Below are 16,827 nucleotides of genomic sequence, written 5' to 3' on the forward strand. Positions count from 1 at the left end.
GTCCATCGGGGAAACGTTCCGGACCCCAGCTTCCGAGGTCCGGCGTTCCAAAACGGACCCCGCGCGTGAGGACCTACTTCGGGTCCAGCCCACCATCCCTGTGCCTCCTCGGCCTTCCAAGAAGGCCTCCAAGAAGAAGTCTCTATCCCCCTCTCCACCCCGGCGCGTTTCGTCTGACGCTCCATCCCTGAGTCGCTGCTCCCGGCCGTCCTCAGTTTCGCTGGGACGCTCTGCTGCCAGGCGCTCCGCCGGCCTTTAGTCGGCAAATGATGCGGCCCCTCCTACACAACCAGGGACAGCGGCCGCAGCTGGCGACGAGTCGATGGAACTGGATCCGCCTCCCGTCGGTTGTAGCGTTGTTCCCTCGCAACCTGGCCCTCCGCGGCCGTCGAGGTGACCAGCTCTTCCCCCGTCTCGTTCCCCCAACTTTTTGACTAGCGATGGCGTTGTTTCATTGGAACATAAGAGGTATTCGATCTAATCGGGAGGAATTACAACTGCTCCTCCGCCTGCACTGTCCGCTCGTCCTTGGTCTCCAGGAAACCAAGTTGCGCCCGACTGACCGTATTGCCTTTACCCCCTATACCTCGGAGCGGTATGACCTCACCCCTGTGGACGGTATCCCAGCTCATGGTGGGGTCATGTTGCTCGTTCGGGACGATGTCTATTACCATCCCATCCCATTGACCACCCCACTCCAAGCAATAGCTGTCCGCATTACTCTTTCTGCTTTTACTTTTTCAGTTTGTACCATCTACACTCCACCGTCATCTGCTGTTAGTCGGGCTGACATGATGCACCTGATCGTTCAGCTTCCCCCGCCGTTCTTATTGTTTGCCCATCATCCCCTTTGGGGCTCTCCTGCATCCTGTCCAAGAGGCTCACTCTTGGCGGATGACTTCAACCATCTCAATCTTGTCTGCCTCAATACCGGCGCCCCGACTTTCCTCTCGGACTCTACTCATACCTACTCCCACTTGGACCTCTCGATCTGTTCTACCACTCTTGCCCGTCGGTTCGAGTGGTATGTCCTTCTGACACCTATTCGAGCGACCACTTCCCCTGTGTCGTTCGTCTCCTGCACCACACCCCATCCCCACGTCCTTCGAGCTGGAACATACTGAAAGCTGACTGGGGACTTTACTCCTCCCTGGCGACCTTTCCAGACCACGATTTTCCCAGTTGTGACAGTCAGGTCGAATACCTCATGGCTGTTATCATCAATGCTGCCGAACGTTCCATTCCTCGTACTACTTCTTCTTCACGTCGCGTTTCCGTCCCCTGGTGGAACGAGGCTTGTAGGGACGCTATCCGTGCCCGACGACGTGCTTGACGCACCTTTCGCCGCCATCCTACGTTGGCGAATTGTATTGACTACAAACGACTCCGAGCGCAATGCCGTAGAGTCATCAAAGACAGCAAAAAAGCTTGTTGGGCCTCTTTCACCAGCTCCTTTAACAGTTTTACTCCCTCTTCCGTCGTTTGGGGTAGCCTGCGCCGGCTGTCGGGCATTAAGGCCCACTCCTCGGTACCTGGCCTGACCTCAGGTAATGAGGTCCTTGTTGATCCTGTGGCTGTCTCCACCGCCTTTGGCCGCTTTTTCGCGGACGTTTCAAGCTCCGCCCATTACCATCCTGCCTTCCTTCCCAGGAAAGAGGCAGAAGAGGCTCGGCGACCTTCCTTCCACTCGCTGAATCTGGAAACTTATAATGCCCCCTTTACTATGCGGGAACTCGAACGTGCGCTTGCACTGTCCCGGTCCTCTGCTCCGGGGCCAGATGCCATTCACGTTCAGATGCTGGCACACCTTTCTCCGGCGGGCAAAAGCTTCCTTCTTCGTACCTACAATCGCGTCTGGACCGAAGGTCAAGTCCCCATGCGTTGGCGTGACGCCGTTGTTGTTCCTATACCCAAACCTGGGAAGGATAGACACCTTCCTTCTAGTTACCGCCCCATTTCTCTTACAAACTGTGTCTGTAAGGTGATGGAGCGCATGGTTAATGCTCGGTTAGTCTGGATTCTTGAATCTCGACGGCTACTTACTAATGTCCAATGCGGCTTTCGTCGCCGCCGCTCCGCTGTTGACCACCTTGTGACCTTGTCGACATTCATCATGAACAACTTTTTGGGAAGGCGCCAAACGGTAGCCGTGTTCTTCGACTTGGAGAAGGCTTATGATACCTGTTGGAGAGGAGGTATCCTCCGCACTATGCACAGGTGGGGCCTACACGGTCGCCTGCCCCTTTTTATTGATTCCTTTTTAACGGATCGAAAGATTAGGGTACGTGTGGGTTCCGTATTGTCCGACGTCTTCCTCCAGGAGAACGGAGTGCCTCAGGGCTCCGTCTTGAGCGTAGCCCTTTTTGCCATCGCGATCAATCCAATTATGGATTGCATTCCACCTAATGTCTCAGGCTCTCTCTTTGTCGATGACTTCGCGATCTACTGCAGTGCCCAGAGAACATGCCTCCTGGAGCGCTGCCTTCAGCGTTGTCTAGACAGCCTCTACTCATGGAGCGTGGCAAATAGCTTCCGGTTCTCTGAAGAGAAGACGGTTTGTATCAACTTTTGGCGATATAAAGCGTTCCTTCCGCCATCCTTACATCTCGGTCCCGTTGTTCTCCCATTCGTGGACACAACTAAGTTTCTAGGGCTCACGTTGGACAGGAAACTGTGTTGGTCTCCACATGTCTCTTATTTGGCGGCCCGTTGTACACGTTCCCTTACTGTCCTCAGAGTTCTTAGCGGTTCATCTTGGGGAGCGGATCGCACTGTCCTGCTTCGCTTGTATCGGTCCATAGTCCGATCGAAGCTGGATTATCGGAGCTTCGTCTACTCGTCCGCTCGGCCATCCCTCTTACGCCGGCTCAACTCCATCCACCATCGGGGGATACGTCTTGCGACCGGAGCCTTCTACACCAGTCCTGTCGAGAGTCTTTATGCTGAAGCTGCCGAGTTACCATTGACCTACCGGCGCGACGTACTGCTGTGTTGGTATGCCTGCCGGCTGTTGTCTATGCACGACCACCCCTCTTACAAGTCCTTCTTGGCCGATTCTCTCGACCGTCAGTACGGGTTGTATGTGTCTGCCCTGCCGCCCCCCGGAGTCCGCTTCCGTCGCCTGCTTCGACAATTGGATTTTGCCCTCCCTACCACCTTCAGAGAGGGTGAGAGGCCGACACCACCTTGGCTCCAGGCTCCGGTTCATATTTATCTCGACCTCAGCTCACTCCCGAAGGAGGGTACTCCGGCTGCAGTGTATTGCTCACGGTTTGTCGAACTTCGTGCTCGACGTGCCGGTCACACCTTTATTTACACCGATGGTTCCAAAACTGACGATGGTGTCGGCTGTGCCTTTGTCGTCGGGGCCGCCACCTTTAAATATCGGCTCCTCGACCAATGTTCCAGCTTTACGGCCGAGCTTTTTGCTCTCCATCAGGCCGTTCAGTATGCCCGCCACCACCGCCATTCATCGTATGTACTCTGCTCTGACTCACTCAGTGCTCTTCAGAGCCTTGGAGCTCCCTATCCGGTCCATCCCTTGATTCAACGGATACAGCAGTCCCTCCATTCTTTCGCTGATAATGGTGGTTCTGTCAGCTTTCTGTGGGTTCCCAGACATGTAGGAGTGCCTGGGAATGAGGCTGCGGATGCTGCAGCCAAGGCTGCAGTCCTCCTGCCTCGGCCAGCCTCCCATTGTGTCCCGTCATCTGACGTTCGTGGGGATGTATGTAAGAGGCTTGTGTCGTTGGGGTGGGATGCTTGGTCATCCCTCCAAGGAAACATGCTCCGGGCAGTAAAACCGCTCCCAACTGCTTGGACAACATCCTCCCGACCATCTCGGCGCGAGGAGGTCCTTCTGACCAGGTTGCGGATTGGGCATTGCCGGTTTAGCCACCGCTACCTGCTCTCCGGTGACCCAGCCCCGCAGTGCCCTTGTGGTCAGACATTAACAGTGCGCTATGTTTTATTGTCGTGTCCCCGTTTTAGTCAATTTCGTGTTGTCCTGTCCCTGCCATCTACTTTACCGGATGTTTTAGCTGATGACGCTCGAGCAGCTGCTCGTATTCTGCGTTTTATAACTTTAACTGGCTTGTCCACAGACATTTAACCTTTTTACTTATTTTATCTGCATCTTTGTCAGGTCCTTCTGGTGTCCCCCCATCCCCTTGAGTTTTAGCACATTCCATGTGCTCTAACACCAGTGACTGGGCGCTAATGACCTCAGCAGATGAGCGCCCTTAAACCCTACCAAAAAAAAAAAAAAAAAAAAAAAAAAAAAAAAAACTTTCAGGAAACATTCCTCACACACAAAGAAAGAAAATATATTATGTGGACATGTGCCCAGAAACGCTTACTTTCCATGTTAGAGCTCATTTTATTACTTCTCTTCAAATCACATTAATCATGGAATGGAAACACGCAGCAACAGAACGTATCAGCGTGACTTCAAACACTTTGTTACAGGAAATGTTCAAAATGTGCTCCGTTAGCGAGGATACATGCATCCACCCTCCGTCGCATGGAATACCTGATGCGCTGATGCATCCCTGGAGAATGGCGTATTGTATCACAGCCGTCCACAATACGAGCACGAAGAGTCTCTACATTTGGTACCGGGTTTGCGTAGACAAGAGCTTTCAAATGTCCCCATAAATGAAAGTCAGGAGGGTTGAGGTCAGGAGAGCGTGGAGGCCATGGAATTGGTCCGCCTCTACCAATCCATCGGTCACCGAATCTGTTGTTGAGAAGCGTACGAACACTCCGACTGAAATGTGCAGGAGCTCCATCGTGCATGAACCACATGTTGTGTCGTACTTGTAAAGGCACATGTGCTAGCAGCACAGGTAGAGTATCCCGTATGAAATCATGATAACGTGCTCCATTGAGCGTAGGTGGAAGAACATGGGGCCCAATCAAGACATCACCAACAATGCCTGCCCAAACGTTCACAGAAAATCTGTGTTAATGACGTGATTGCACAACTGCGTGCTGATTCTCGTCAGCCTACACATGTTGATTGTGAAAATTTACAATTTGATCACGTTGGGATGAAGCCTCATCCGTAAAGAGAATATTTGCACTGAAATGAGGATTGACACATTGTTGGATGAACCATTCGCAGAAGTGTACCCGTGGAGGTCAATCAGCTGCTGATAGTGCCTGCACACGCTGTACATGCTACGGCAACAACTGGTTCTCCCGTAGCACTCTCCATACAGTGACGTGGTCAACGTTACCTTGTACAGCAGCAACTTCTCTGACGCTGACATTAGGGTTATCGTCAACTGCACGAAGAATTGCCTCGTCTATTGCAGCTGTCCTCGTCGTTCTATGTCTTCCCCAGTCGCGAGTCATAGGCTGGAATGTTCCGTGCTCCCTAAGACGCCGATCAATTGCTTCGAACGTCTTCCTGTCGGGACACCTTCGTTCTGGAAATCTGTCTCGATAAAAACGTACCGCGCCACGGCTATTGCCCCGTGCTAATCCATACATCAAACGGGCATCTGCCAACTCCACATTTGTAAACACTGCACTGACTGCAAAACCACGTTCGTGATGAACACTAACCTGTTGATGCTACGTAATGATGTGCTCTCACTGTAGAGCAATGAGCCGCATGTCAACACAAGCACCGAAGTCAACATTACCTTCCTTCAATTGGGCCAACTGGCGGTGAATCGAGGAAGTACAGTACACACTGACGAAACTAAAATGAGCTCTAACGTGGAAATTAAGCGTTTCCGGACACATGTCCACATAACATCTTTTCTTTATTTGTGTGTGAGGAATGTTTCCTGAAAGTTTGGCCGTACCTTTTTGTAACACCCTGTATACGATATACCACCTATCAAACAATACATAATTGTGTTTGTAAATCACGGCAAAGGATGTAGATGAGTGCTTGTAAGGTGCGAAATTATAGCCACCTTACAACTGAGTAATAAAAATGGAATATACTTATATAGACATCCAAAACCTATATGAATGTACCGCTAGGTACACAAAAAAAAAAAAGACTACTGTCACTTGGATAAGTATAGCAGGAATGAGGTATATCTTGGTCCAAAAAGAGCGTGTAACTAATGGCCAATCCTCACGTGGCTGTAGCATGTCTGGACAGCGAATCTGATATAGACTAATGCGGGTTGCATAAAACGAAATCGGTAGGGGCTCTTGAACCACCGTGTATATAAACTAGCTGTCGGAAGAGTGAGCAGCAGTCTGCGACTTTTTGCTGATGAGTCTGCAGTGTACGTGACAGTATTGTCTTTGCTTGACTGTAGGGTTATACCGGCTCACGTGAACAGCATTTCTGTTTGGTACCTTGAAAGACAAATTGCTCTAAATGTGGAAAAATTTGCAGGTGAGTAGGAAAACAATCCTGCAGTTTTCGAATACAGCATCAGCGATATGCTGTCTGACACACTCACGTCGATTAAATATCTAGGGATAACGTTGCAAAGCGACATGGAATGACTTGAGCAGGAGAGGTCAAATGTACGGAACCGGAGTGCTCGATGTAACGCTTACAAAATTCTGGAAAAGCTTACATCATATATAAAAGAGACGGTGTACACAACACTTGTGTAGCCCCTTCTTAAGTAGTACGCAAATATTTCTAATACCCTACCAGGTCGGATTAAAGAAAGACATAGGAAAAATTCAGCGGACTGCTGCTGGTTTTGTGCAGGCAAATTCGATCATTATTACGGGAATGCGAGTTCAAATGAAATGGAAATCCCTGTAGGAGACAATACGTCCTTTTCGCGCAACACTGTTGAGGAAGTTTAGAGAAGGGACATTTATGACAGCCTGCAGGACGATCCTGCATACATCTCGCGTAAGGACCGTTAAAATAAGAGGAATGAGGACTCACAGAAGCATCTAAACAATCGTTTTACCCTCGCTCCATTTGCGAGTGCAACAGAACAAATTCTAGATTTTGGTTTCACCTGCTTTTGCAAAACACGAAAGTTAAAAACACAATGTCATTCTTATAATGGCAGACACAGACAACATAATTGTATTAACGAAAGAAAATGATACTCCTGAAAACACCGGAATTAGTGAGCCAAGTGTAAGATAGAATAGATAATTCCTAAAAAACTGGAAAACACGCTTTCACCAAAGTCCACATAAAAGAATGAGACGTAAGTTGCTTTCCAAAAAGTCACAAACGAAAAATCCCTTTAAGACTAGTTTTAGGAGTCCATCATGATGCCAGTGAGCTCAACACACACACACACACACACACACACACACAGCAGTAAACAACATATACTCACACGAAAATCACAGAAAATTCGGAAAACTCAAGGAACTCTCAGATGGGAACAAGAACATAGACATATCAACCACATCCTCCTATCCGTTGATGTCACCTCAATGAGCACAAGTACATCAGTAGATAATGCATTAAGGACTGTCACAAGATGACTGCATCGATGATACCAATCACGAAAATAGTCTTTAGAGCAGTGTAATGATAATGGTATGCCGTTGACATAGCATGCCTTACAGATGAAATCCACACACATCGATCCATTGTTGAAGTCAAACTTTTCAGTCTCATCATCAAATCGAAAGAAATATCCTCTAACATTAGCAACAGTCCTAGTGGTACACAATCTGCATGGATAACTTCCAGTTATAAACTACTCACTATCATTGTGACATTTAATGAAAGTTGGAGCATAAATCAGTATATACATAGTTTGAATCAATACCTTGTATCTAAAAAGTAAATGCTAAGAAGTCTGTCTTCTATAGATGTCCATGTCCCATTGGATATCTTTTCCATTGGTCACAGATTCTTAGCTGACAAATAGACGCTAAAATCTAGGGTGGTAATGAGAATCGCTATTTTTATCTTGGATGGTGAACTCCAAAATTTTTCATTTAAAAGAAATCATCCAAACTCATTTTCATTGGTGTAGTGAGAAAACGCGTTTCACACTTTAAGATTTTGCCGATCGAGAGCCAACGAAGTAAAAATGTGAATGTCTCTTCACAGCTCCGGATGTATCAGTAATTAGGTGTTAGTCGCACTCTTTTCTCATATTACATCTACCTATATCAGTCTAGTCAATGTCCAGTGCACGTGTAAGGCAAAAATGTATGCTACAGTGAACGAATCCCAAGCACTGTACGCTGCTGCCAGCAGTCTGAGCACTATGGCTACGCAGAACCCTTGTAACTTCAGACGGTAGCGGACTCGTTTGTCTACACAAACCATACTTCCCCAGCGGTAGGCTTTTACCGTCAATTTGCATCGGATTACTCTTATTCATGATAGTACATTGTTAACGCGATGGTTTCAGCAAAATTATTTGACAGGGGAAATGGCAGTACCACTCTTCCGCAAAGTTCAGCGTATAATTTCAATGTGTTCAATTTTAACAAGTTGGTTTGCGTGGCCATCTTCCGCAGCAACAACAGAAATACTTATTTTGTAAATATAACCGCCTTTTCCTGCTGCCACTTAATTTATTTTTCCCAGATGCGTTTCGCCTTTTTCTTGTTCTAAGGCATCATCAGTGGGATTTTGTTATTTTTAGATTATCAAACAGTTCACGCCGCGATTTTAATGTAAAGGTAATTACATTTTTATGTAAAAGTAATTACTTTTTACATAACAATCGCGGCGTTAACTGTTTGATAATCTAAAAATAACAAAACTGAATCGTTATAGATCACAATAATGATGCCTTATAACAAGAAAAATTCGAAACGCGTCTGTGAAAAATAAATTGACAGCGGGTAAAGGCGGTTATATATACAAAAAAAGTGTTAAATTTTATCTATAAAATTTAATTTTATTGAACTTGCCGCGAATTTTCATATGTGATCTTAGTTTTTTATTTCTTTTTAATATACATTACTGGCCATTAAAATCGCTACACCACGAAGATGACGTGCTACAGACGCGAAATTTAGCCGACAGGAAGAAGATGCTGTGATATGCAAATGATTAGCTTTTCAGAGCATTCACACAAGGTTGGCGCCGGTGGTGGCACCTACAACGTGCTGACATGAGGAAAGTTTCCAACCGATTTCTCATACACAAGCAGCAGTTGACCGGCGTTTCCTGGTGAAACGTTGTTGTGATGGCTCGTGTAAGGAGGAGAATTGCGTACCATCACGTTTCTGACTTTGATAAAGGTCGGATTGTAGCCTATCACGATTGCGGTTTATAGTATTGCGACACTGCTGCTCGCGTTGGTCGAGATCCAATGACTGTTAGCAGAATATGGAATCGGTGGGTTCAGGAGGGTAATACGGAACGCAGTGCTGGATCCCAACGGCCTCGTATCATTAGCAGTCGAGATGACAGGCATCTCATCCGCATGGCTGTAACGGATCGTGCAGCCACGTCTCTATCCCTGAGTCAACAGATGGAGACGTTTGGAAGACAACAACCATCTGCACGAACAGTTCGACGACGTTTGCAGCAGCATGGACTATCAGTTCGGAGACCGTGGCTGCGGTTACCCTTGACGCTGCAACACACACAGGAGCGCCTGCGATGGTGTACTCAACGACGAACATGGGTGCACCAATGCAAAACGTCATTCTTTCGGATGAATCCAGGTTCTGTTTACAGCTTCACGATGGTCGCACCCGTGTTTGGCGACATCGCGGTGAACGCATATTGGAAGCGTGTATTCGTCATCGCCATACTGGCGTATCACCCGGCGTGATGGTATGGGGTGCCATCGGTTACACGTCTCGGTCACCTCTTGTTCGCATTGACGGGACTTTGAACAGTGGACGTTACATTTCTAATGTGTTACGACCCGTGGCTCTACCCTTCATTCGATCCCTGCGAAACCCTATATTTCAGCAGGATAATACACGACCGCATGTTGCAGGTCCTGTAGAGGTGTTTCTGGATACAGAAAATGTTCGACTGCTGCCCTGTCTTGCACATTCTCCAGATCTCTCACCAATTGAAAACGTCTGGTCAATGGTGGCCGAGCAACTGGCTCGTCACAATACGCCAATCACTACTCTTGATGAACTGTGGTATCGTGTTGAAGCTGCATGGGCAGCTGTACCTCTACACGCCATCCAAGCTCTGTTTGACTCAGTGCTCAGGCGTATCAAGGCCGTTATTACGTTGTTTCAAGTACTGATTTCTCAGGATCTATGCACCCATATTGCGTGAAATTGTATTCACATGTCAGTTCTAGTATAGTATACACTCCTGGAAATTGAAATAAGAACACCGTGAATTCATTGTCCCAGGAAGGGGAAACTTTATTGACACATTCCTGGGGTCAGATACATCACATGATCACACTGACAGAACCACAGGCACATAGACACAGGCAACAGAGCATGCACAATGTCGGCACTAGTACAGTGTATATCCACCTTTCGCAGCAATGCAGGCTGCTATTCTCCCATCGAGACGATCGTAGAGATGCTGGATGTAGTCCTGTGGAACGGCTTGCCATGCCATTTCCACCTGGCGCCTCAGTTGGACCAGCGTTCGTGCTGGACGTGCAGACCGCGTGAGACGACGCTTCATCCAGTCCCAAACATGCTCAATGGGGGACAGATCCGGAGATCTTGCTGGCCAGGGTAGTTGACTTACACCTTCTAGAGCACGTTGGGTGGCACGGGATACATGCGGACGTGCATTGTCCTGTTGGAACAGCAAGTTCCCTTGCCGGTTTAGGAATGGTAGAGCGATGGGTTCGATGACGGTTTGGATGTACCGTGCACTATTCAGTGTCCCCTCGACGATCACCAGTGGTGTACGGCCAGTGTAGGAGGTCGCTCCCCACACAATGATGCCGGGTGTTGGCCCTGTGTGCCTCGGTCGTATGCAGTCCTGATTGTGGCGCTCACCTGCACGGCGCCAAACACGCATACGACCATCACTGGCACCAAGGCAGAAGCGTCTCTCATCGCTGAAGACGACACGTCTCCATTCGTCCCTCCATTCACGCCTGTCGCGACACCACTGGAGGCGGGCTGCACGATGTTGGGGCGTGAGCGGAAGACGGCCTAACGGTGTGCGGGACCATAGCCCAGCTTCATGGAGACGGTTGCGAATGGTCCTCGCCGATACCCCAGGAGCAACAGTGTCCCTAATTTGCTGGGAAGTGGCGGTGCGGTCCCCTATGGCACTGCGTAGGATCCTACGGTCTTGGCGTGCATCCGCGCGTCGCTGCGGTCCGGTCCCAGGTCGACGGGCACGTGCACCTTCCGCCGACCACTGGCGACAACATCGATGTACTGTGGAGACCTCACGCCCCACGTGTTGAGCAGTTCGGCGGTACGTCCACCCGGCCTCCCGCATGCCCACTATACGCCCTCGCTCAAAGTCCGTCAACTGCACATACGGTTCACGTCCACGCTGTCGCGGCATGCTACCAGTGTTAAAGACTGCGATGGAGCTCCGTATGCCACGGCAAACTGGCTGACACTGACGGCGGCGGTGCACAAATGCTGCGCAGCTAGCGCCATTCGACGGCCAACACCGCGGTTCCTGGTGTGTCCGCTGTGCCGTGCGTGTGATCATTGCTTGTACAGCCCTCTCGCAGTGTCCGGAGCAAGTATGGTGGGTCTGACACACCGGTGTCAATGTGTTCTTTTTTCCATTTCCAGGAGTGTATTTGTCCAATGGATACCCGTTTATCATTTGCATTTGTTCTTTGTGTAGCAATTTTAATGGCCAGTAGTTTAGTTTCATTTGTAGTGAAACGATAATTAAATAAATACCTTAAGCTGTCGACGGGCATTGATATACATCAACGGGGACAGTTGAAAATGGGTGCCCCGACGGGGACCCGAACCTGAGATCTCCTGATTACACGGCAGACGCTCTATCCATATGAACCACCGAGGGCACAGAGGATAGAGTGACTGCAGGGATTTATTCCTTGCGAGCTCCCCATGAGAACCACATTCCCAACTTAATGATCATACATTGCATTCGTAGTTGCCTTGCCCATTACACTCATTACTCGCGGCAGTCTTCGTCTTGACGCAACAGATTCATCCCAATACTCCTGGCTCCTGCACCTGACCGTTCAAATGGTTCAAATGGCTCTGAGCACTATGCGACTTAACATCTGATGTCATCAGTCGCCTCGAACTTAGAACTAATTAAACCTAACTAACCTAAGGAGAGCACACACATCCATGCTCCTGACCGTAAACAATCTGACCGAAAGTACTGGGACGTTGTCATCTAATGTCGAACTGACCACTATATGTCACGAGAGGCAAATTTGCCATTATAAAAGGAGGTGCGGAATCTCTGTCGTCAGGAGAAAAGCAGTGATACCAGAATGAGTTGGTCCGGGCAATGTAGTGACTTCAAACGTGGACTAGTCACTGTGACTAACAAATCCATCAGGGAGACTTCTGAAGCTGGAAACGCGATGGAACAACCACAACTAAACCACAGCGAGGCAGGCCTCATTTACTGACGGAAAAGGACCTTCGATAACTGCGAAGGGTGAGTGTAAAAAAAAATCTCATGAAATCAGCGGACGGAATCATTCGTGAGTTCCAAAGGGCTACTAGCATTCCAACTAGCACCATGGCGGCAGTGAATTGAAAAGAGTAGCCTAGAATGTCCGAGCAGCTCCCCGTAAGTCACACATTTCTGGAACATATGCTAAGCGATACTTGAGATGGTGTAATGCGAGTCGCGACAGGAGAGTGGATGACAGGAATCGCGTAAACGCGTAAACGCTATACCCCGTGGTAATACAGTAAATGGGTTTGGGTTAGGAGACTTCATGGAGTACGTTACCTACCGTTATGTTTAATGTCAGCAGTTAAGTACGGAGAAGGCAATGTTATGACATGTTGGTGTTTTTCACGGTTATTGGACCCAAGAACAAATGCGGAAGGCAGAGGAACCGTTCAGAGACAGTGAGTGGATCACCGTGCCAATGCACGCTGCCATAAAGTATCGCGTACGAGCCGTTGGTTTGTGCAGAACAACATTCCTGGAATGGTCTGCTAAGAGTCCCGAACTGTACCCAATGGAACACGACTGGGATGATTCAGGACGTCGAATTCACTCCAGACTCCAGTTTCCCAACTTCGCTGCCTTCTCCGATTGCGGCTCTTGAGAACGAACGGGCTGCTGTCCCTCCACAGACATTCAGTCACTTTATTGAACGTCTCCCCGCGCGAATTCACGCTGTCATAAAGGCAAACGGGGCGAACATCCTGTATTAATGTCCACTAATAGGCGTCCGGGTACTTTGGAGCAGATAATATGATCTCGTGCTGGAACACGTTATCTGTCCATCTCCCCTAGAGAAGTGTATTTATATCAGCCGATGTCACTCAGTGGTTGGTTGGTTTTGAGGAAGGAGACCAGACAGCGAGGTCATCGGTCTCATCGGGTTAGGGAAGGACGGGGAAGGAAGTCGGCCGTGCCCTTTGAAATGAACCATCCCGGCATTTGCCTGGAGCGATTTAGGGAAATCACGGAAAACCTAAATCAGAATGGTCGGACGCGGGATTGAACCGTCGTCCTCCCGAATGCGAGTCCAGTGTCTAACCACTGCGCCACCTCGCTCGGTGTCACTCAGTGTTAAAATAAATTGATGATAGCGTAATCTCAAAACGCCACAACTCGTTTCTGATTAAAAGCTAATTACTTTTGTTCCACATCACTGCGATACACACTGGTGTCCATAAATAAAACAACAAAAGGAAATTTAGTAAGGTTGCGTTTATTTTGTCACAAAACAGTCCAAACAAGTGATAGTAATGTAGAAACAGTGTAAAAAATACATAACGTAAACAACTGCAACATGCGTAACGGTAGAAAAAAATTTTCTTCTTTTTTTCCAACTTAACGAATTTGCACAAACATTCCGACAAGTGGTTAATGTGCTCAGTACCGGGTGTGACCTTCTCTGGGAGCAATATAGGCCTGGCAACGACGGGGAATGCTATGAACGATGTGATATCATCAGTATCATGTTTAGGCAGTAAGGACCATTCGTAATGCAGAGTTTCTCGCAGTCTTGGAGGGTGGTTTTTGGATGCTGACGTGATGGAAGCCGTCTCCATAGAACACCCCGGACATGTTTATGCGATTCAAATCGGTGGAGATAGCAATATCTTCCGCTTCCAAGAAAACATCAACCACCTGTGCTCTATGAGGTCGAGCATTGTCGTCCATCAATACGACGTCTGGCCCCACAGCACCTCGCAACAACTGCAAATGAGGTCCCAAGGATACCTGACAACAGCTAAACCTTGCCGATTCACCCACACAATTCAATGAAGAGGGGTTCGAGTGGTGAACATAATCACTGTCAACACCATTAGGGATACTCCTCGATGTCGATCGCTTTCCACAAGTTTAGGTCCCGAAATCTTGTCCCACGTTCACTTCAGATGCGAATCCATCAAGAACCACTCTCCAGACTAAATCGGGACTCAACTTTGAAAAACATATTGGCCCAGTGTTCGACCGTCCAGGTGGCATGTTGATCACTCTAGACATTCCCTTACGTGAAGACGCGTCAAAGGTAGACATACACCGTGTCTCCGACAGTGAAGGCCACTTTGCTGAAACCTTCTGGACATCGTTTGCCTCGATACAACATGTCCAGTGGATGATGCGAGCTCACATTCCAATTTCCGTGTAAAACTAAGGCGGTAATGTCGTCCCCTTACATTCCTTAACGGTCCTCTCTTCTGAACTCACACGTGGTCGGCCATGCCATGGTCTTCGGTATACAGTTTGGGTCTCTTTAAACTATCGCCATAGCCGCGAAACAACAGAACGATTCACATTAAGCCATCGGGCCAAATCGGTTTCCTACTGTCCTGCATTTTTTCTTCCTGTGGCCCTCCACCGCAGAGAGTTTGGTAGGCATCTTCTCTGTGCCGTACTATTGCGTCTGTGACTGTGTATGCTGCGATTGTGGATGTGAGACTACCGAGCAAACACTACCTTGTTTCACAGGTGCCCTGACGCCATCGTTAGCATGGTTGCACGTTGACCGGTATGCCAACTTCCGTGCAGAACACGATCGTACAAACATCTGGTTGGCAGTTTGTATGATTAATCCAGAATTAGACATAGGACGGGGAAACTGCGGTTTGTTGCTTTAATTTTGGAGAAAAGTCGTGGGATAGCGATATGCACATATACAAATGGCGGTATTGTCGCCTACACCAGGTATAAAAAGGCAGCGTGTTGGCGGAGCTGTCATTTGTACTCAAATGAGTTATGTAAAGAAGATATCCGACGTGATTACGGCCACACGAAGGGAATTGACAGACTTTAACACGGTATGGTAATTGAAACTCGACGCACAGTTGATTGCTTTATGCAAATGGTTAGGGTTCAAATGGCTCTGAGCACTATGGGACTTAACTTCTGACGTCATCAGTCCCCTAGAACTTAGAACTACTTAAACCTAACTAACCTAAGGACATCACACACACCTATGCCCGAGGCAGGAGTCGAACCTGCGACCGTAGCGGTCGCGCAGTTCCACACTGTAGCGCCTAGAATGGCAAATGGTTAGGGAATTCGATATTTCACGACCCACAGTGTCACGAGTGTGCCAAGAATACAAGATTTGAGACAATTCCTCTCACTACGGACAACGCAGTGGCCGATAGCCTCCACTTAACGACCGAGAGCAACTGTGTTTGCATAGAGTCGTCAGTGCCAACAGACGAGCAACACTGAGTGAAATAACCTCATAAATCAGTACCTGACATACGACGAACAAGCTGGTTAGGATAGTGAGGCGAAATTTGGAGTTAATGGGATATGGCAGCAGACGACCGACGCGAGCTGCTCTGTTAAAGCATGGCACTGCCTGCCTCTCCTGGACCTGTGTCCATATCGGCTGGACGCTACACAACCGGAAAACAGTGGCCTGATCAGACAAGTCCCGACTTCAGTTGGTGACAGCTGATAACAGGGCGCGAGTGTGGCGCAGACCCCACGAAGCTATGGGCTGAAGTTGTAAATAAGGCACTGTGCAAGCTGGTGACTGTGTTTACATGGAAAGGACTGGGTTCTCTGGTACAAATGAAATGTTCGGCTACTTGGAGACCATTTGCAGCCATTCATGGTTCAAATGGCTCCAGGCACTACGAGACTTAACATCTGAGGTCATCAGTACCCTAGACTTAGGACTACTTAAACCTAACTAACCTAAGGACATCACACACATCCATGCCCGAGGCAGGATTCGAACCTGCCATCGTAGCAGCAGCGCGGTTCCGGACTGAAGCGCCTGGAACCGCTCGGCCACAGCTGCCGGCAGCCATTCATGGACTTCATTCTCCCAAACGTGTCATTGGGCCGCTGTTGTCCGTTATTGGTTTGAAGAACATTCTGGACAATTCGAGCGAACGATTTGGCTACGCAGACACGAATCCCATCGAACATTTATGGGACACCATCGATGTTCAGAATGTTCAAATGTGTATGAATTCCTAAAGGATCAAACTACTGAGGTCATCAGTCCCTGGACGTACACATGACTTAAGGGGCTCCGGAAAGGCTCAAAATCATGAAAAGTTCAATTTTTACTTTTTTACGTTTTCTGAATCTGCAGACTATTACCTTTTAATAGATATATAATTTATTCAATTCTGAAGACTACAACTATTTTTAAAATTTTTTTGAAATGTGTTCTACATGGGCGCGACCCACTGTGGCGCTGTTAAACAGCTGTCAAATGGTGTTATTATTAACGTCCGTGTTCATCAGGTACATTTTAGTGATGTGAGATAAAGTATGTGTTGTGGCTAACCTGTGATGGTTCAATACATATCGCTGGTGTGATTGTCGATTGTTTCATGTTT

The sequence above is a fragment of the Schistocerca americana genome, chromosome 5, assembly GCF_021461395.2.
Source record: "Schistocerca americana isolate TAMUIC-IGC-003095 chromosome 5, iqSchAmer2.1, whole genome shotgun sequence".
Classification (NCBI taxonomy): domain Eukaryota; kingdom Metazoa; phylum Arthropoda; class Insecta; order Orthoptera; family Acrididae; genus Schistocerca; species Schistocerca americana.